The sequence below is a fragment of the Nyctereutes procyonoides genome, unplaced genomic scaffold, assembly GCF_905146905.1.
Source record: "Nyctereutes procyonoides isolate TBG_1078 unplaced genomic scaffold, NYPRO_anot_genome, whole genome shotgun sequence".
Lineage (NCBI taxonomy): Eukaryota > Metazoa > Chordata > Mammalia > Carnivora > Canidae > Nyctereutes > Nyctereutes procyonoides.
In genome coordinates this window covers 35,719,832-35,741,556 of record NW_026575051.1, presented here as the reverse complement: position 1 = coordinate 35,741,556, position 21,725 = coordinate 35,719,832, and positions in this window count along the sequence as shown.

Sequence of the window (21,725 nt, the reverse complement as noted above, 5' to 3'; positions counted from 1 at the left end):
AAGGGAAGTAGGGGATGGGGGAAAACTTATCCTCCCATTCTTTCTCCTTTTGCATGTTTGAACTTTTCCATAATAAAAAGTTAAAAGTATAAATAGATACTTGAAAATAAAAAAGTTTCTCAAGTAAGTTTTCTGTATCTTTCTCAGCATTTCCATTCAGTCACTTGTTCCATTCTCTGTGCTGGTCCAAAATGTTGTTCTGTTATTTATTATTTGACTTGCCTGTCTTCCCTTTTGACTGCCAACTTCTTAAATTCAAACACTTTTGTTCTGTCTTATTTATCTACATATCTTGGGGTGTTGCACATTCTTCATTAGTTGAGCAAATGCAAAATTGTCCTTAAGTATATAGTTTGCTAATTTCTAGAAGTAAATTGGGACTGTAGTCTCAGAGATGGAAATATTGTGATGTTTAATGGCATGTAATAACAGGGTAGAGCTGTAAACTTCAGTGTGGTTTCAAATTAGAGAGCATTAAACTCTTTGAATTTAATCATTAAAAGCCAATTAGAAAGTGGTCAGATACACATTTCCTTGCAGAGTATCTTTGAGGGGAGATTGCAGGCTGTACCAACTTCTTCCCTATTCTAGCATTTGCAAAAATGCTTTAGCAAAATATCTGAGCTACTATCACTTGAAACTTCCCTACAGCAGTGCTTCAGGCCAGTTCCTAGTAGAATAGGCATGCCTGCTTGTCAGAAAGCCCTTTTTCCATCCGCAAATTACAAATGGAAACTGGAGATGGAAAGTTAGATTCTGGCTAATTCGATATCCCCCTGTTCAGCTTTTTGAAAATGCCATAGCAAGACAGGCCTTATAATAAGTGTGCAGATTTGTATGTTAACTTGCATATGGCTTTCTATTCTCTGCATATTTATATGCAGGAATCCCAAAGGCCTGGGGCAGGAATGTGCAGCTGCCTGTGCACAGTGAAATGGCAAACATTCCTGAAGTGTCTGTGGACCCTGTCCCTTTCCCCTCTGTCTCCAAATCTCAAACCACTCACTGTCCTAGTTGCTATATTGCCCTTCTCCAGCCCTTCAGCAGAAATAGCACACTCGTATCACAATGCTTTTTATACTTGAATGTGCATACAAATCATTTGAATCTTGCTAAAATGCAGATTTAGATTCAGCAGGTTTGGGGTGGAGCCTGAGACTGCCCTTTTAACAAACTCCCAGATAATATTCCTTGCTCCTGGTCTACAGACCATATTTTGAGCAGCAAAGTTCTACAATAAGAGTCATCAGATTTCCTGCAAAGGGCCCAAGAGTAAAATTTTAGGCTGTGGGTAATAGAGTCTCTGCTCAACTACTGGATTCTGCTCTTGTAGCATGAAATCAGACTAACAATGTGTAAATGTGTAGATGTGGCTATGTTCCAATAAAACTTTATTTAGGCCCTGAAATGTGAATTTCATAGAATGTTCATGTTAGGAAATTTTTTTCTTTTTTTCCCCTACTCTTTAAAAACATAAAAACCATTCTTACCTTGAGGGCTGTATAAAAATAAGCCATGGGCTGGATTTGGTTGGTGCACCATAGTTTTCAATCCCTACTCTAAAGAGCAAATTTTGGAGGCACATGCCCCCAAGTGTAAGTACCAGTTTAGCCTTTTACTAACTTTCACTCAACTGCTCAACCAGTCACCTGACCTCTCAAAGTCTCATTATACAATGCTGTTAAATGGGAGTGATAACTTTTTCTCTTAGGCAGTTAGCTAGGTGCCTAGCACACATCAGGCCCTCAAATTAAGAAGGAAATCAATATTATTATTCACATTTCCAGGCTAACTTCCTTATACATAATTTTCCTCAGGTTATTCACCTTATAAAATCATCAATGCCTTCCAGTTTGCTACTAGAACAAGTTTATACTTCTGTGTTTATACTTCCATGATCAGAGCCCACTCCCTTCCGCATTTTATTTCCTGAGATTTCCTACTCCTGGCTTAATCAAGCAGATCTCCCATTGATTCCGGCCTAATGTGACATTTCCCCTTCCCTGAAATAGTTTTGCTTCTCCACTTTGTTTATTATAACTAAGCATCTAGGACTCAGTTCAGTTCAGTCTCCTCCAAAAAATTGACCTGGGATTATTTTTATTTTCCACAGTCCATTTCCTGCACAGTCTCCCGTGCCATAACTTATGAACTTGTTGGCTAACAATTATTTGAATCGTATTTGCCTGGTCAAGGCAGCAAAGTATGTCTATGTTGGTACTTTTTAGAAGAATTATAAGATAGCTATTAGTTATATTTGTCCATTGTAACTTGGGGACCAACCTTATCTCCAAAAAAGATCACCCATAAGAATATTGATTCATTTATTCAACAAGTATCTATTTTACATTTATTGTATAAATATATATTTGTTATTTAAGAGCATCCTTTAAGAATCAAACACTATTGGGGATTGTTGTGCCCAAGATTGTGAATTTGAGAAACTACCAAGGAGCCCACACTGATGCAAGCGCCCGAGCGTTTATTAGCAAGCTCGAGCTTGGGTCGAAGTGCAACCGACACAGCGGAGCAGGGACTTGGACCCCCGAGGTGGGTTACAGCTGGCTTTTTTATAGGCTGGTCTAGGGGATTTTTCGGAAGGGGTGGAGAAATTTCTCAAGTTCTGTTTACATTCTGATGTGGGGTTTAAGGGCGTTGAGTTCTGTTCTCATTCTAATATGGGACTTTCTACCATGGTTGTGAGCTCTGTTGTCCTTCTGATATGGGATTCTCTGCCTGGGGCAATCAATTCTGAGCTCTGTTGTCTTTCTGATATGGGATTACCTGCGAAGACGTTGAGTATATTCTGCAGTTTTTCCCATAAAGTTCAGCTCTTATTCACAGGGGCCTAAGATGGCTGTACTTGTGCTAATGCTAAACTTTAGGTGGGATGGCCTTAATTTTTCTCAGCCTCCACAGGGATCCCTGGGTGGCTCAGTGGTTTAGCTCCTGCCTTCTGCCCAGGGCATGATCCTGGAGTCCCAGGATGGAGTCCCACATCGGACTCCCTGCAGAGGGAACCTGCTTCTTTCTCCCTCTGCCTGTGTCTCTTTCTTTCTCTCTCTCTCTCTCTCTCTCTCTCTCTCTCTCTCTCTCCCTGTCTCTCATGAATAAATAAATAAAATCTTAAAACAAAACAAAGCAAAAACTAAATGGATTAGGTTAACATGGGCTCCAAGAACTAGTGAATCCGTATCTTCAGGGTGGGGCCCCAAATCTACATTTCAATCATATACCCCAGGGGGGTTTGATACCAAGATTTGAGATAATTACATCTACTCAGTAAATAAAGTGGATTTGATAGTTATGCTTTGTCAGAAACTATCAGTTTTTAAATTATTTAAGTGATTTTCAACAAAGAAACTGCTTTGAAATTTGTCACATAATAGGTTTTTTTATTTTTATTTATTTTTTATTTTTTTAAGACTTATTTATTTATTTATTCATGAGAGACACACAAAGAGAGAGAGAGGCAGAGACAGGCAGAGGGAGAAGCAGGCTCCACGCAGGGAGCCTGATGTGGGACTCCATCCCAGGTCTCCAGGATCAGGCCCTGGGCTGAAGGCAGCGCTAAACTGCTGGGCCACCCAGGCTGCCCCATAATAGGTTTAAAAAAAAAAAAAAACACCTTTGTGTCCTAAGTGCCTAGAATAGTGGGGGGTTTTTTGTTTGTTTGTTTGTAATTTTATTTATTTATTCATGAGAGACACACACAGGATCATGCCCTGAGCCAAAGGCATATGCTCAATCAGTGCGTCACCCTGGTGTCCCAACCTAAACCTTTGGGTGGGTCACAGAAGTACAAACACTGAAAAATATTTTGCCCCTTTTAAAGGAAGAAGAAAGATGGTTTTACCTATAATGATTGATTCAAACCCAGGATCTGAATCACACATTCTAAATGTCTGGTGGCACTTTTCTAATTTTTTTTTTTTTAACATGGAAGCTCTAGGCCCAAGGTAGGGCTTGAATTCATGACACAAATCAAGAGTTGCACGTTCTACCCACTGAGCCAGCCAGGCACCCCTCTATAGGCCTAATTTTGATACGACTCACTTTCTAACTTTAGGGGGGCATTTCCCCTTCTACTCTTACCATACTCAGATAATCATTGACATCAGTGAGTTTGACTATAAATCTTGACAAGATTTATAATGAATTATTAAAAGGGATAGATTGTAGGCACATAGAAAAAAAATAGTGATTACTTGGCCCCAAGAACTCAATAAAACATACTGCATTTCCTTCTGTGACTGGTTTGTCAATCAGGAAAATGCAAAGAGAGTGTATATCTAAAATTTGGTGATGTATGAGTGATGTATTTGTGGAAAGGAAAGTGATAATTTTCATGGTGAAGAATAATTTTATTTGTTGTAAAAATCTTCCAAATACTGAATCAATGTTCTTGAAAAATGGGATGGAGTCCTCCAAGAGGGAATGGATTTCCTGTTAATGGATACATTCTAAAACCAGATGAACAATAATTTGTTCAGGATGTTGGAGGTGGGTGAATAGTATTAAAAAGGAAACAAACAGATCCAAGATGGAGTCACTTGTGCTCAGACCCACATCAGCAAACCAAGACTTAACATCTAACCTAATTGTAGTTTCAGCCTCTCCTCCAGAATGTGACCTTTAACTAGTCAGTCTGGAATCACCTGGTTTGTACTAGTGAAGTAATCTGCCTGATAGAACCTCTGCCTTCCCCTAAAGGAAAGTGACCTTGCCTGAAACAATCCACTCTTTGCTAGAAACTCCCATTTTCTGCCCCACTTCTTCCTATAAAAGCGTTCTATTTTGTGCAGCTCCTCAGAGTTCCTTTCTATCTGCTAAGATGGAATGTTGCCTGACTTATAAAGCATTAAATAAAGCCAGTTAGATCCTCTAATTTATTCAGGTGAATTTTGTTTATTAACAATAGTATTGGTTTAACTGAATAAGCTTATGTTCCCAATTGAGATTTGCTCATTCCATTCTTTGATAGTCATGATCTGTGGTCAAATAAAATATGAAAATACCTGATAATGTTTACATAATTATAAATATTAAATTCCCAAAACGATAGTGTGCAGAAGCAGGAATCTAAGTTCTTGCATTATAAATCTTCTCAAAAAAAAAAAAAAATCCTAGTGGGAATGAGATCATGCCCATTCTGTCTGGGGAAGTCACTAGGCCATAGCAGGGGACCAGGATTGAATCTTTGCTTGCCCATTCCCTACTCACCTTCTGATAAGATCACTTAGGTTACTGCCCTTGGAGTGTTCTTCAGGAGGCCCAAGTCGTTTCCTGGTAATACCAGGTATTTATGCACTATTAGATAAACTCAATCCCTCCAAAAATGTTCAGTGACGGGTGACCAACATTGTGGACATGATTATTTTCTGTGTACCAATGATAATTTTCCAATTACAAAGGGACATTTGTCAAATGTCTGGTGTCAATGGTTAAAATGTTAAAGGCTGGGACACCTGGGTGGCTCAGCAGTTAAAGTGTCTGCCTTCAGCCCAGGGTGTGATCCTGGAGTCCTGGGATCAAGTCCCACGTCGGGCTCCCTGCATGGATCCTGCTTCTCCCTCTGCCTATGTCTCTGCCTCTCTCTCTCTCTCTCTCTCTCTGTTCTCTCATGAATAAATAAATAAAATCTCAAAAAATAAATAAAAATAAATAAAATGTTAAAGGCTTCCATAATTTAGAAAATTCTAAACTTTAGAGAAAAACTTGAGCTATTAGCATCAACATTTAGTTGTTGTTCCCTCTGAAGTGCAACAAACAAGTATCATGAAGATTAAGGTAATGGAGTGATGGGATTAGGGTGTTTCCTGAGATTTTGATCCTTAGCTATTTGAAGTTGACTTTTTGTTTACTCTAAGCCATTTTTAATTTTGCACAGAAAATTATAGAACTATAATTATCATCTATCAAATTTGCCTCTGCCCATTCAAATGACAGAAAGAGGATTAGAAATTGGGTGATAGGAAGGAGGGCTACTCAATGATATGTATCCCAGGAACTGGATTTGAGAGGGAAATTTGAAGAATAAAGGCAAGGGTTTTTGGATTTTGCTTTTTTTTGTTTTTGTTTTAGTACCATCTCTCATTTCTATTATGGTTATAAGCAGTGATGATTAGCAATTCTTGAAGGAGAAAGGGTAGAAAATTCTGGAAATTGCTCACTCTCTCATTTCACCTTTGGGCGCCTGATTCTCTCCATTTTTATCTGCTGACAAAGCACAAAGCACATTCTCACTTGAAATAGCCACTGAGTTTTCTTGTTAAAGAAAAATTTATCTGTCCCTAAGCCCTGCATTTGGGTGCTTAGATATAGACGTCACTCAATGAATGTAAGTATTCTCCCTCTTGAGGACAGGATGGTATGAAAACACAAAACAAAGGAAGGCAGGAAGTTGATTAATTCAAAGTTTAAGTAATTTAAAAAGAAAAGGAAACACGATTTTTGTCATGTGTACTGTTTGTTGAAAAACTTAGTGGTGACGGTGATGTGGGAATAGTCCAGGACTAATCATCAAAGACCTACATCAATTCTTGGTTCTGGTAATTTGGGTTGTGTAAATCTTAGACAATCACCCCAATCCTCTGGTCCTTATTTCCCTGGTATTTAAAATGAGGAACTACAGCACCTCCCTCATGGGATGTTTTAGGCCTATTACCATGTAATGTTTTTAAAAGATTCTTCAAAGTTCAAATGATTCTTGGGGCAGCCTGGGTGGTTCAGCGGTTTAGTGCTGCCTTTGGCCCAGGGTGTGGTCCTGGAGACGCTGGATCGAGTCCCACAGCAGGCTCCCTGCATGGAATATAGCCTGCTTCTCCCTCTGCCTGTGTCTATGCCTCTCTCTCTCTCTCTCATGAATAAGTTAAATCTTAAAAAAAAAAAAAAAGTTTGAATGATTCTTGTGGGCTTTTCCTGGGTTTCTGTGATGATGGCACAGATCCTAGATCAATGGAATGAGTTTCTGTTCATTTCTTTAATGCCAGGAGTCAACACGGAGAAAAATCAGGTTCCAGGTAAAGTCAGTAACAATTTTGAAAAGGATTTTGAAAAGAAAGAGAATTGAAAAAGATAGAATGTGGAAGCCTTGCCTTGTATTTTTCTGATCACAGAAAAACAAGACCAAGTGTAACCCTAGACTCTAGCGCCTTACAAACCAAGCCAATCACCTGCCGCACACTCCAGTTCAGGACTTAAGGCTTTGCACATGTATGTTTTTGTTTAGTGAGAAGATAGGAAGCAGTGAAGAGGGGAATGAGGATGGAAAAAAGAATAGCACTGTGTTCTGCAGAAGTCAAAATTAGTGAAGAAAAAAATAGAGAATAAATCAGCTCTTGTCTTCTGTGGAGGTGAAATGCTTCCCGTGGCCCCCAGGGGCTGCTCTGTCTCCCCAGGGGGTTGTGGCTTTTCTTCCTGCACAGTGCCACTCTGCTGGGCAGAGCAAGATAATTGGGGGTTGACATCAGTCTAGGATGGATCCTAGACCCCACATGACATCTCTTCCCTCAGCTGCCCAGAAATCACCTGCTTTGAGAAATGAAGAGGTAGTGAGCCTGTAATACCATCTTAAAATATTTAGCACTTCATACTCATCTCTTTCTGTGTCCTCAACCCACGACCACCAGCCCTCCAGAAAGTGAAGGACCTGTTCTTTGTATTCCTGAATTGCTAATGCTAAGGACACTGCTTGGGGATGTACTGCATGGACTCACGTGGGTGAATGACATCAGTAGTCATTCAAGTGTGTTAAAGTCCAAAAAATTCAACTGAGTAAATTTGAAGATCTAATTGGCTTTATTATTATTTTTTAATATCTTATTTAAATTCAATTTGCTGGGGTGACTCAGTGGTTGAGTGTCATCTACCCTTGGCTCAGGTCATGATACCAGGGTCCTAGAATGGAGTTCCCCATCAAGCTCTTGACAGGAGCCTGCTTCTCCCTCTGCCTCTCTTTCTGTGTCTCTCATGAATAAATAAAATATTTTTAAAAATAAATAAATAAATAAATAAATAAATAAATAAATAAATAAATAATAAATTCAATTTGCCAACATATGGTATAACATCCAGTTCTCATCAAGTACCCTCTTTGGTGTCTAATTGGCTTTATTAAACAACTTGTGAACTGGGCAACATTTCATCTAAGAAGCAGAGGGACCTCTGAGGAGTAGTACAAAATGGAAGGTTTTTATAAGAAGGAGGGTGGGACAAGAATATTATTAGTGAAAGAAAAGAAAGAAATGTTCCAGGCAAGGTCACTTTCCCTTAGGGGAAAGGTCAGGATGGGCATCTTATTAGGTGAATTCCCTCATCCTCCACTGAAGGATGCAGAAGGCCCATGGAACAGATTACTTTATTGGCACTGATCAGAAAATTCCTGACTGACTAGTTAAGACTACATTTCTGAGGAAGGTTGAAGCTGCAATTAGGTTAGGTGTTAAGCCCCAGTTTAGTGACTTGGCTTAAGTGACGCCATTTGTGGCTGTGGTTTTCTTTTTAAGAGTTGGAACACTGGAGTAGTCACTAGGCTACTTTTTTAGTTCTTTTTTTTTTTTTTTTTAAGATTTATGTATATATTTGAGAGAGGGAAAGCACACAGGAGAGAAAGGTAGAGAGAAGCAGACTCCTTGATGAGCAGGGAGCACCATGGGAGACTTGATCCAAGAACCCTGGGATCATGACCTGAGGCAAAGGCAGATGCTTAACCCACTGAGCCACCCAGGTGCCCCCTCTTTTTCTTTTATTTTTTTAAGTTTTTTTTTTTTTTTTTTTTTTTTTTTTTTTTAGTTCTTTTAACTGGAAAAAGTCAGCATACAAGTTACTATTAATGACAGCATGTAGTCTCAAATAGGTTTTTTCTTACGTATAAATGTAGTAAACAGCCAGGTTTCAAATCTATCTACTTTTGGTTTATAAGTATACTGGACAATTCTAGCTAAAATAGTCCTATCAACCTAAAACCCAGATTAAAATCAAAACTTATTTTCTGGGCCTGCCCGGGTGGCTCAGTGGTTAGCACCGCCTTCAGCCCAGGGCGTGATGGTGGAGTCCCAGGATCGAGTCCCACGTCGGGCTCCCTGCATGGAGCCTGCTTCTCCCTCTGCCTGTGTCTCTGCCTTTCTCTCTCTCTCTCTCTCTCTCTCTGTCTCTCATGAATAAATAAAATCTTAAAAAAAAAAAAAAACTTGTTTTCTGTGTCTTACTGAAATTTCTCACCAGCCTGCACTTAGCCTCTAACGTAAAAGAGTAACCCCAATTCAAAAGAAAGTTGAGAACAAGTGTGGTTAAAGTCTACCCTTAGTGGCTTGAGAGAGGGCAAGCCCTTTATAAACTGATAACAACTATAATGTAAATGTACCGCCCCAGCTGTGAGACGTAGTGAAAATGCCTAAAAGGATTTTCCCATTTTTCTGAAGAGTCAAGGGATTTCTGCTGTTAGTACTAGTTTAAATATTTCAGTGAGGTTTTCACACTTCTAAGAAAAATCTAGACTTGAGATAGCTGAAAGAATCCCCATATACTCAAAAATGAGCACTCTCTTTTGAGTTCAAATTCATTTCCCTATTAGAAAGGCACAGCCACCGCAGCTGCGGTGGTTTCAGTTCTTGGGTGTTAATTTTCTGCTCTCAAGAGCAGCTCAAGGGCAGCTGGAGCCGTCCTGGAAGCAGTCGTGGCAACCAGGCCCGCTCAGCCGCCTCCTCCCGGGGCTGACTTAGCTTCTCCCTCTGCGCCCAGCAGACAATTAGAGCCCGGTTTCAAGTACTGACTGAAAAATTAACAGTCTCTAGAGTAATGAGGGAAATTATCCAGGCCACTTGGCCTGGGGATTGAGGATTGAGAGCCTGGAGTGCCTGGGCCTGCAGGGTTTTTTTTTTTTTTTTTTTTTTTTTTTTGCCTCTGCCAGAGGTATTCCACTGTTCATGCTCCGGGGCTTTCTTCATTCATGCTCAGAGGATGAAGATGACTATAAGACCTTTCCCCCAAAACAAATCAATATACATGTATTTTCCTGCTTTTCCCAAGGCCTATTTCATAGCTAAGAGGTCTGGGTTCTTTGGGAGTATAGAAAGAAATTATTATCTAAGACCACTTTCTAAACTGTCCACAGATGATATGTGTTATATGATGCAGGGGAAACCAGAGATTTAGAAAACTTGTGACTGGCTCAAAGATGCAGGGACTGGCTTTCCCCTTACCCTGTAGGGATGTTAAAAATAGCAGTGGAATTATAAAGAGGAATCTCAATCCTCCAGGAGAAAGAGGCTATACATAAATGCGGTGTGGTTTATACTTACAGAACAAGGCCAGACAGTGGGTCTTTCATTCTAGCAAAGTGTCATCCAGCTGCTTCCCTAACACAGAATGCACAGTTGGAAGGGGAGAAGATAGGACCAGCAAGAAAAAAAAGAGAAAAATAGGGCAGGAGAGGAAGAAGAACTAAAGAAACAGTTCTAATTTTTCTTTGAGGTTTAAAAAAAACAAAAAACACCTAACAGGTGAAGAAACACGAAGATATAACGTAGTTTTGCCCTGCTCTCCTTCTATTTTAAGTTAGTCAGTGATTCAGGGGTTCCTTCCACAGATATCTCCATTCTCATACACATGTGTTTAGTTTTGTTAAGATTTTATTTGAAGGAGAGAGAGTACACATGCATGTGCATGGGGTGGGGAGCAGAGGGAGAGGGACAAGCAGACTCCATGCTGAGCATGGAGCACCCCCACACTGGGCTTGATCTCACAACCCTAAGATCATGCCCTCAGCAGAAACCAAGAGTCAGGCACTTAACCAACTGAGCCACCCAGGTATCCTGTCATACACGGGTGTTTAAATTTACTGATTCAAAATTGGCAAACCTGAAAGTAGAAAGTAGGGAAAAAAGAAAGAAAATCCCCTATCCACAGCCCTATTAACTGGAGACAACCAACGTTGACATTTTAGTGTATCACTCTCTGGGACTTTTATCCTAGAGAGGAAAAAGAGACCCGAAAGAGAGGGAAAAGGAAGGAGAGATGGAAAACATTTAAATCATGGATAGCATTAGTAAGTGTTGAAAGCTTCTTGCCTATCTAAGAAGGCCAAATACATTCATCTATCCCAGCAGCCAACTGAAACAGTGGGAGGTAGAAGCTAAGGAACTGTGTCGGTTTGCATTTAAGAGTGATCTGTAATTCCTAACTCCTGTGACTGATATTTGCATTTCTAAACTGGAAACTCTTGCTTCCCTAACAACCTGGAGTTCAAGGCTGCCCACAAAATTCCACCAAAGTGAAGTGATCGATGGTGAGAGTTCTTGGCAACAGAGGAGGGAGAGCACGAGTTTACAAGTGTGGATGGAACATTGAAAAATACCAACTGTTTTTTCATGCTTGAATGTATATAGAATTACTCAGGGGAGCTAGTTAAATGGGCACATTTCCAGGCTCCTCCCCAGAGATTGTTATCCAATGCATATGAAGTTGGGCAGGGCCCCAAATTTTGCAATGGTAGCCTATATCCTGGTTAATATTAATGCATGTCAGTAATGGACCTCACTTTGAAAAACACTGCATGGCACTAAAATTTAGCAATCACTCAAGTGGGAGGAAGAATTTTTTTTAAGTAAACCTGAGCTCAATAGATTTTTGACTACAGGAATTTTCAGAGCCTTTACTAAGCTAATATCCACTACCAATATCCTAGTAGGGATAGGATGCCGAATTTCTCAAACTTATTTCACCAATAAAGACTTTTTTTCCTCCCCCAAGGAACATCTTTGCATTAAGTTTCTGTGGGACATACTTAGCATTACCAGTTTATTTGAGAATTACTTTCTTCCTGTTTTCTGTCTTATGTAACTGCTGGTTTGTTTGTTTTCTTTTTTTCTTCTTGGATACTCCAGTAATAAAATGTAAGAAGGATCAATAACTTTTTCTTTAATTTGTTTCCATAAATATACCATTTTCTAACCTATCCAAAAAGTGCAGCATGGTACCAATACCAATATATGGGAATCCCAATGTAGACATTGTAGGAAGAATATATTTTAGATAAAAGGGGGACAGGGTGTTACATTTCTGGCTAAACCTTCTAGGGTGGTGGCAAAAGGGTTTGGAATCCGTCAGGCTGGAGATCCAAATTTGTTACTAGTTGCAGATCTATAAAAGGTTAATGTCTCTGAATCCTTGTTCCCTTACAGCAAACTGGAAATAATAATACCTATCACACTGTCAGGCCCTTTTGTGAAGATGAAATGAGACAGCATTTGTTAAACACTTGGGTCTTAGTAAATAAATGTTCATTTACCCTTAACAAAGGTTTATCTCTCTGTAAATCATTTACTGGAAAGAGTTGGATACTCTGTAAAGGCTTTAGTGACTAAGCTTTCATTTCTGTTAGGTTTGGATCTCAAAAGAAAAATCAGATGAGAGGATATACTTGGGTTTTACATATGTAAGTCATTAGAATATGGGGATAGAACCCCTATCCCTTTCCTTATAATTATTATCACAATGCTTAAGTTGTTTAAAAATGTAAATAATGGAATTTCTAATAGTTTATATTTTACAGATAAGCTAGAAAAAGTTGGCTATGCTAACAATGTAGATAAAATTAAAACTAAAATTCATTCCCAAGTGAGAACAAATATTGATTATTTATGTATACACATAGGGTCATTTACTTTTTTTAAAATATTTTATTTATTTGACAGAGAGAGAGAGTACACAAGCAGAGGGAGGGACAGGCAGAGGCAGAGGGAGAGGGAGATGCAGCCTTCCCACTGAGCAGGGAGCTCCACCTGGAGCTTGACCTCAGCACCCACCCCTGCCCTCCCCACCCCCCTCCACTCCCATCATGACCTGAGCCAAAGGCAGACACTTAACTGAGGCTTAAACAACTGAGCCACCCAGGCACCCCAGGTGGTTTACTTCGGGGGTATTTTCCAGGTGTTTTTACTTCTAATGATACAAGGCTTACTAAAACTATTGTTGGGGCTCCTGGGTGGCTCAGTTGGTTGAGCCTCTGCCTTTGGCTCAGGTCATGATCTCATGGTCCTGGGATGGAGTCCCACATCGAGCTCCCTGCTGAGCAGGGAGCCTGCTTCTCTCTCTGACTCTAGCCCTGGTTCATGCTCTCTCTCTCAAATAAATAAATAAAATATTAAAAAAAAAAAAACAATATTGTTGAGGAAGGGGGTTGCACCTCCCCCACCAAACAAAGTGAGAAGATGTCATTAAAAGATTTTTTTAATTGCATTTTGGAATAATTTTAAATTTACAGAAAATTTGTCAAGATAGCTCAGAGTTTCCATATACTCTCACTCAGTAGAAGACTCATTTTAAAAAATAACCTAAGTACAGGGGCACCTAGCTGGCTCAGTCAGAAGAGCATGTGACTCTTGATCTCAGGGTCATGAGCTCAAGCCTCACATTAGGAGTAGAGATTACTAAAATAAATAAACTTAAAAGAAAAATAACCTAAGTACTTCTTTTTTTTTTTTTTAAAGATTTTATTTATTTATTCATGAGAGACACACAGAGAGAGAGAGAGAGAGAGAGAGAGAGAGAGAGAGGCAGAGACACAGGCAGAGGGAGAAGCAGGCTCCATTCAGGGAGCCCGACGTGGGACTCAATCCCAGGTCTCCAGGGTCAGGCCCCGGACCGAAGGTGGCGCTAAACCACTGAGCCACCCAGGCGGCCCCAACCTAAGTACTTCATTACATGTGAATAGAAATCACAACATTGTAGTAACATAATCTTGATGAGTGTTGTTTTGCTGGTCACCCTATGCTGGGTTCTCTTACTCTTTGCTCTATACCCTAAGTTATTATTTTCTAACCTCACTATTTCTCTGGACAAACGTCTTCAGGGGATGGTCATCCTCTGTACCCTTCATTCTAGCTCCTAGAAGTTTGGGTATGTAGCATAGTACTAAGCAAGCTGGTTGAATACTTTGATGGCAGCTCGGCCTTGACCTATAGATGACACTATCAGTACTGACCAGCATGGACCTCAGTGGAAGAGCCAACACTTAAAAAAAAATCTAAGCAGGAGACATTCTGGTTTCTTTTCATTCTTCCATAAACTAAACTTAGAGGCCTTTTGTCATGTCTTCTGGGAACTGATTTATATGATCTTTGCAAACATGACAGACATCAAATCACGTGTCTACCTGCCTTCATGGATTCCAGCCCTGTAGCCTTATTTTAAAATTGTAATTAAATTTAGATTAAAACATTTTAATCTAAGTTTATTTAAATTTATTTGTATTTATTTATTGAAATAATTTCTACACCTAAGATAGGGCTTGAACTCAGAACCCTGAGACCAAGAGTCGCATACTCTTCCAACTGAGCCAGTCAGCCAGGCAGCACTAGATAAAATGCTTTTAATTTTAATGTAAATATGTTTAGTTGTATATAGAATACATTCTTGTAGGTCAGGTTGCCTGGTATGAACTTCTTACATTAGAATGACCTTTTTTGCCTGAACTCATTATTCTCACTGAAACGAATCTAGCAATAGCCATTGTTCATAGACCGTTGAATGAGGAAATAAGTAAGTTATTTTTCCCATGTTAACTCTTTATTTCCTTAATGTAGGAGATTGGGCTAGATAATCTGAATGGTGAAGGGGGAAAAGAATTTGCTCTGGAGTCAAGCAGTCACTTGTGAGTTGCCACTTTGAGTAATTTTTTAAATTTCTCATTTTTTTATGTGTTCTCTGTGTCCTCACCTGTGAAATGGTTACAATATCTCATTTAATAGTTGCAAGTGACAGGGTTCAAAACATAGTAGCCCAAAACATGGCACCTTAGCATATTGAATATTTCAAATTGAAGAAGTTCCAGAAACAGCAGGTATAAGAAGGACTTTCTGACCAACCCTTTCTTGCCTGAAGCAGGTCACAAGACCCTCTAGTGAGAGGCACCCTCTCTGAACTTGAAGGAAAGGAATATCTTTATCTTCAAAGGCAGAGGAATGTGGAGAGGAATCTGAATGAACAGGCCTTGCTATGGTTTACCTTTAGCTCACGCTCTTTTGTCCTATGTCCTATGACCATTTTTCCACAACTTTCCACTCTTCATCAGATCTAGTATGAAAATGCTTCGATTTCACTGTTTCTTCAGGTCTTTCTTTTTTATTTCCTTATGAGGGCTCCTGTGTACCCTACAAATTAAGTTACATAAATCTGCCTACTTTCCTCCTATTGATCTGCCTTTTGTCAGTTCAATTTACTGGGCTCAAGCCTGAGAACCTTAGGAGGGTAGTAGGAAAAAGAAATTAACCCCCTTCTACTTTAGGACCAAATGATATATGATATATAATGCAGTTACTTGGCATATGGGAGTTCTCAATGAATTAATAATGAATTCATTACTGTTTCTTGTCCATTCATCTTATCTTTTCCACTGAACTGTCAGCTCCCCAAAGGTACAGTTCTTTTCTGTCTCCACTGAGCCTAGGAAAGCACTCAACAGGGAGTGAACTTCAATGGACTATATGCTTGTATTCTCATTCTCCAAATTACCAGCTGGTTTGAATTTTAATGAAAGTCACTCATGAGATGATATTGACTCACCAAACAGTTGCAACATAAACTACACAAATTGAGTAATGTTTCAGATTAAACACACACACACACACACACACACACACACACACACCAACAAAAACCCTACCTATTTAAAAAGATTATTACAAAACTATCTTTCCTATACTGGAATAGTTCAATACTGATGAAAATAAAGTTAAAAAGTGTTTAAGTGGGTCAAAGTGTGAATGAATTTGGAGGGTACAGAGGATGAGATCATGCCGAATGTCTGACCAGCAGTGTGAGTAACTTCCAAAAGAGCTATTGGAAAAGTGTAATTAGTAAGGCTGTTCATTAAAGTACAGTGTATAGCTCTTTCTTAAAGAACAAAAACTTGAGTAAGATCCTGTTTTTTGATCAGTACTTTCACTGTTGAAACATGAGTGGGACTCAACATCCTAAAGAAATGTTAAGATGTTTCATCAATTGTGAAACTCAGTGGGTCTAAATAAACTATACAGATGTCAATGCCAAACAATGTATTAATAAAGAGCAGAGGTAGGGAAACTCTTGGGGCCCTCAGGCCATATCTGACTGCCTGTTTCATTGGGCCTACGAGATAAGAAAGATTTTAACATTTTTTTTTTTAGATTTTATTTATTTATTTTAAAGATTTTATTTATTTACTCATGAGAGACACACAGAGAGAGAGAGAGAGAGAGGCAGAGACACAGGCAGAGGGAGAAGCAGGCTCCATGCAGGGACCCTGACATGGGACTCGATCCCGGGCCTCTAGGATCACGCCCTGGGTTGAAGGCGGCAATAAACCACTGAGCCATCTGGGCTGCCCAAGGTTTTATTTATTTGAGAGAGAGAGAAAGAGAGAGAGAGCGCGTGCACATGTGCAAGCATGGGTGAGAGGGAAAGAGAATCTGAAGCAGACTCTGCACTGAGCACAGAGCTCAAGGTGGGGCTTGATCCCACCAACTGCAAGATCAAAACCTGAGATGAAACCAAGAGTCGGATGTTTAACCCACTGAACCACCCAGGTGCCCCAGATTTAACATTTTGAAGTAGTTTAAAATGAATCAAAAGAAGAATAACTTTTTATGACATGAAAATTATATGAAATTTTACTTTCAGTGCCCTTAAGTAAACCCCTATTGGGACATGGCCATGTTCATCATTTAGGTATTGTCCTTGGCTGCTAGGGAACTACAGTGGCATGGTTGTGAGGTTATAACAGAGGCCACATGGCCAGAAGAGCCAAAAATACCCTTTTGCCAAGTCTTGGTAGAGGTTACAAAAGAGGTTTAAACTGAGCTCAATAAATGCTTTAAGTAAAATATATTATTCTTTTTTTGTTTGTGTGAGTAAAGTGATAGAAGTATATTAAGCAAAGATACAGAGAAATCTCTCAGAAGTGAGAGGGGTCCCAAATATATATACAGGGTTGCCCAAAATATATTATTCTTAATATATTTGTTGTTAGTATAATTGAATTTCATTAAATAAAATAATATTCTGCTTTTTTCCGTGTGGCACCAAAGACGGGAAGGGCCTGTGGTTCTCCCTGGGCTCATGGAGGTGTAATGGGGCCTGTGAGTTTCGAAGATGTATGAAAGTTGTCATGATAAAAGTTCCAAAAACTTCTCACAGAGGATGGCTGTGAAAAAATCGCTAGGAGCACAACTACATGGCACAAGCATATGGGTAACAGCAGATGAACGTTCAAGTCCTCAGCTGCTCTGGTTAAATATTCCTCATCACCTTACATGTGGCCTGCAACACATTAGAAGGAAAATGAAGAACTGGTCAAGATGATATGAACAGAAGCAAATGATGAAAATTAGTATTTTACTTGGCATTGATCACCTCACAAAAAATTATATAGGGAAAAAAGGATTCTATATAATATGTTGTTTGTCGTTTTCATGTTGTTTGATGTCTGAGAACAAACTTCCAATTCTTCTCACTCTCATACTACATTTCCTTCACTCTGACACCAGATTTAGAGGTTCTCTCAACGCCAGCTGAGTGTCCTACAATTCAATTCAGTTCAATTCAGACACTAACTACCTGGAGTTAGCATCAGATCCCACAAGTTAAGTGCTCAGTCCCACAAGATGGCCCCCAACTTCAGAGGCCAACCAGCCAGAAGGGTTCCCATAACCACCTCCTTGTGTTTGATCATTTGTTAAAATGGTTCACAGAGGGGGCGCCTGGGTGGCTCAGTCAGTTAAGCGTCTGCCTTTGGTTCAGGTCATGACCTCAGGGTCCTGGGAATTGAGCCTCATGTTGGGCTCCCTGCTCACTGAAGAGTCTGCTTCTCCCTCTCCTCCTGCCCTTCCCCCCCCCACTCATGTTCTTTCTCTTAAATAAATAATTTTTTTTAAAAAATGGCTCACAGAACTCAGAGAAACACTTAAGTCCACTGGTTTATTATAAAGGCTATGATAAAAAATACAGATGAACAGCCGATAGATTCATAGAGCAAGGTTTGGCAAAAGGGAGAGGAACATCCATATCCTCTCCAGGTGTGCCATCCTCCCAGCACTTCCAACTGTTCAGCAGTCCAGAAGCTCTCCAAACCTCTTACTTTTTGGATTTTTATGAAGGCTTCATCATGACAATCAATGATCATTAACTCAATCTCCAGCCTCTCTCCCCTTCCCAGGTGGGGGTGGGGCTGAAAGTACGACCTACTAATCATGGTTTGGTTTTTCTGGTGACCAGACCCATCCTGGAGCTATCCAGGAGCCCACCACCTGTTGCCTCATTAGAACAGAAGACAGGGGACGCCTGGATGGCTCAGGGATGCCTGGGTGGCTCAGCAGTTGAGCATTTGCCTTCAGCTCAGGGCATTATCCCGGGGTCTGGGATTGAGTCTCATATCAGGCTCTTTGCAGGGAGCCTGCTTCTCCCTCTATGTCTCTCTCTTTCTTTCTCTCTCTCTCTCTCTGTCTCTCATGAATAAATAAATAAAATCTTAAAAAAAGAACAGAAGACAGTCCTATCACCCAGGAAATCCCAAGAGATTTAGGAGCTGTGTCAGGAACCAGGATTGAAGACCAAAGGCCAACTGCAATATGTATGTCATGCACAGCCATTTTGCCAGTTCTGAGATCAGAATAAGGCTAGATAAGTGTCAGATGTATCCCTAAGGATACGGCACATAAAAATGCTTTCCTGAACAGCTTTAAAACTTAAATTTTAAGAATCTAGTATTTAAGGGTCACCTGGCTGGCTCAGTCAGAGAAGCATGGGAGTCTTGATCTCAGGGTTAGTGGAAAGATTCTGGGCTCTTATGTAGAGACTCTGGTTGAAGACGCACCTTAGCCCCTTATCAGCCATACTGCATTGTCATATAACTTTACCTCTCAGGGCTTTTTTGTCTCCCTTTGAAAAAGACAATGAATAAGTCATGGGGATAAAAGGCACAGCATAAAGAATGCAGTCAATGATACTGTAATAGCAATGTTTCAGGATAGATGGTAGTTACACTTGTGGTGACATAGCATAGAGTGTAAACTTGTCAAATCACTAAGTTGTACACCTGGAACCAATGTAATATTATACGTCAACTATACTCAAATTAAAAAAAAAAAGAAAGAGAGAGAATGATTGGTTTTACCAAATGGGAATATTCTGAGAATCAAGAAAATGGATGAAAGAAACTCTTCATACAAATGTTGTGGCTTAGTTGTTGATGTTGTACAATTCTACATAAAAACAAACATTTCATTCATCTTTTTAGAAAACATTTTATTTATTTGAGAGAGAGAGAGAGAGAAATAGCACCAGCAGAAGGAGAGGGAGAAGCAGACTCCCTAATCAGGGAGTTCAATGTAGGGCTCATTCCAGGAACTTGGGATCATGACCTGAGCTGAAGGCAGATGTTTAATTGACTGAGCCACCCAGGCGCCCCTCATTCATTCATCTTTCAAAACAAAATTAAGTGCCGACTATGCCTCATAGAATATGGGGCACAGAGGATACAGAAACAACTGTAATTAAGACTATGTGTGTGCAAAATCACACTATCTAAACATATGACCCCAGCTTTTATAGATTTTATAATCATGGGGCACAGGAAAGTAAACTATTTTAAGGCATAAGTAACTCTTTATTAACATTCAATTAAAGGGGCTCCAAATAGTATTCAAAATATGAAATTCAGTAAGCTGCTGTCCTAGTCAGGTCAGGCTGCTGTAACAGCATATCATAATTGGGGAAAAAAAAAGAAATTGATTTCTCACAGGTCATATGGCTGGCAGTCCAAGATCAAAGTGCCAGTGGATTTGGTGTCTTGGAAGAGCTTGCTCCCTGGCTCATGGATGGCCATCTTCACATTACATCTTCACATGGCAGAAGGTGTGAGGAACTTTTTGGAGTCCACAGTAATTGTCAAACAATTCAGGCTTTCCTTGCCATGCATTTATCAATCTACAAGAAGAAATAAGTATGAATTGTATCACAGTGTGCTGAAAGTCATCATTATTACTGTAGAGAGCCATACCTTACATTTGCCTAACACTTTCAACACAGACCATGTCATTCCTCTGCTCAAAATCCTATCCTGTTTCTTTGCTTCATTTGGGATAAAAATCAAAGCCCTTACATTAGTCATCTGGCCTATATGATCTTCTTTTCCTCCCCTCCCTACTCCCCATCCGAGCCACCACAGCCCCCTTGCAATTTCTCAAAAACTCCAAGGGGCTCCCACTTTCGTTTGTCTGAGAGGAATGCTTTTGCTCTTCCCCACATGGCTTGTTTCTATAGGTCTCTGTTTATATGTCATTGTATCAGAGAAGACTTCACTGAACATCCTCTATGATCTACCCCAGTGGTTCTCAAAGTATAGTTCTCAGACCCACTAGCATCAGCATTACCTGGAAACTTGTTAGAAATACAAATTAAAAAAAAAGAAAAGAAAAGAAATACAAATTTTCATGCCCCCACCTGAGGCCTACTGAATCAGAAACTCTGGGATAGTGTACATCAATCTGTTTTGTTTTGAATCACTTTCTATTTTAACAAGTGTGTAATTCCCAGGTGATTCTGATGTAAGTCACATCTGAGAGCCCCTCACCCCTTACCCCATTGCCACACTCCCCTATTCTCCACTGCCCTTGTCTGCATCTCCCAGACTCTACCTTGACTTCTTTATTGTTGGTATCCCCTCCACTGGAATGCCATCTCCAGGAGGACAGGGACTTGGTTTGGTTGCCTGCTGTGTGCCTGGCACCTAGGACAGCACCTACCCACACACATGGTAAGCACTCAATAAATTTGTCAAATGAATGAGTGAACTTGTTTGTGGGAGACACTCCCAGGCCCCAGCTCTTTTTATTAGATTAAGATGTTTTATTTGTAAAAAAACATGACTCCTGATCCCAACAAGAATAAGGATTTTGCTGCAGTACTCATGAAGGCTTTGGACTTTGCCAAGGAGGGAGGCAGTGGTAGGAGAGAGATGAAAGATGTAAACTGGCAAGTGCATAGATTGTCAGCAGTGTGTGGAAAGTACTTTATCATTCCAAGTTTGTTTTTCTGAATTAATCAGCATCAGTCCTTCCTTTCAGGAAACAAAGACCAGCTGGAAAAGAACAGAAAACACAAAATCAATCTAGGTTAGCAGTTTGTTTTTGCTGTGTGTTACACTTAGGGCTCCCTGACCTTCAGAAAACATATAAGAAATGACCCAAACACATTCTCTCTTCCTTTTTTTTTTTCTTTTTCTTCACAGTCTCTCTTCCTGATCAAGAGTGAGTTACTCGGTATTGACTCTGAGAAGAACCCTGTTTTCTTTGAATGGGGTGAAAAAGATTTTTATTCTTCAGACCTCTAAATCGTGAGGCTCACATGAGAGAATCCTTCCCTTACCACCTTCCAAAGTCCTGTAGTTCTTCATGCCTGACTTGCTCATTTGGGTTTTCAGTCAAATTTTATATTTGTACTTTGTTTTCCCAGATTAATCCAGTGTCAACCCTTCATCTCTGGGAACACACTGATAATTCAAAAGAACATAAAACTTGCCTTTCAACTTATAATCCTTCCAGCCTGTGTTTGTTTAGGATGGTAACACTAGGAGAATTTTATTAGAAACCATGGTACCAATCTCAAAAAGACTGAGCAAAACACATGGACATCCGGTCTAATGTCTTCATTTTACAGACAAGAGACAAGATACATAGGAGTGTGACAAC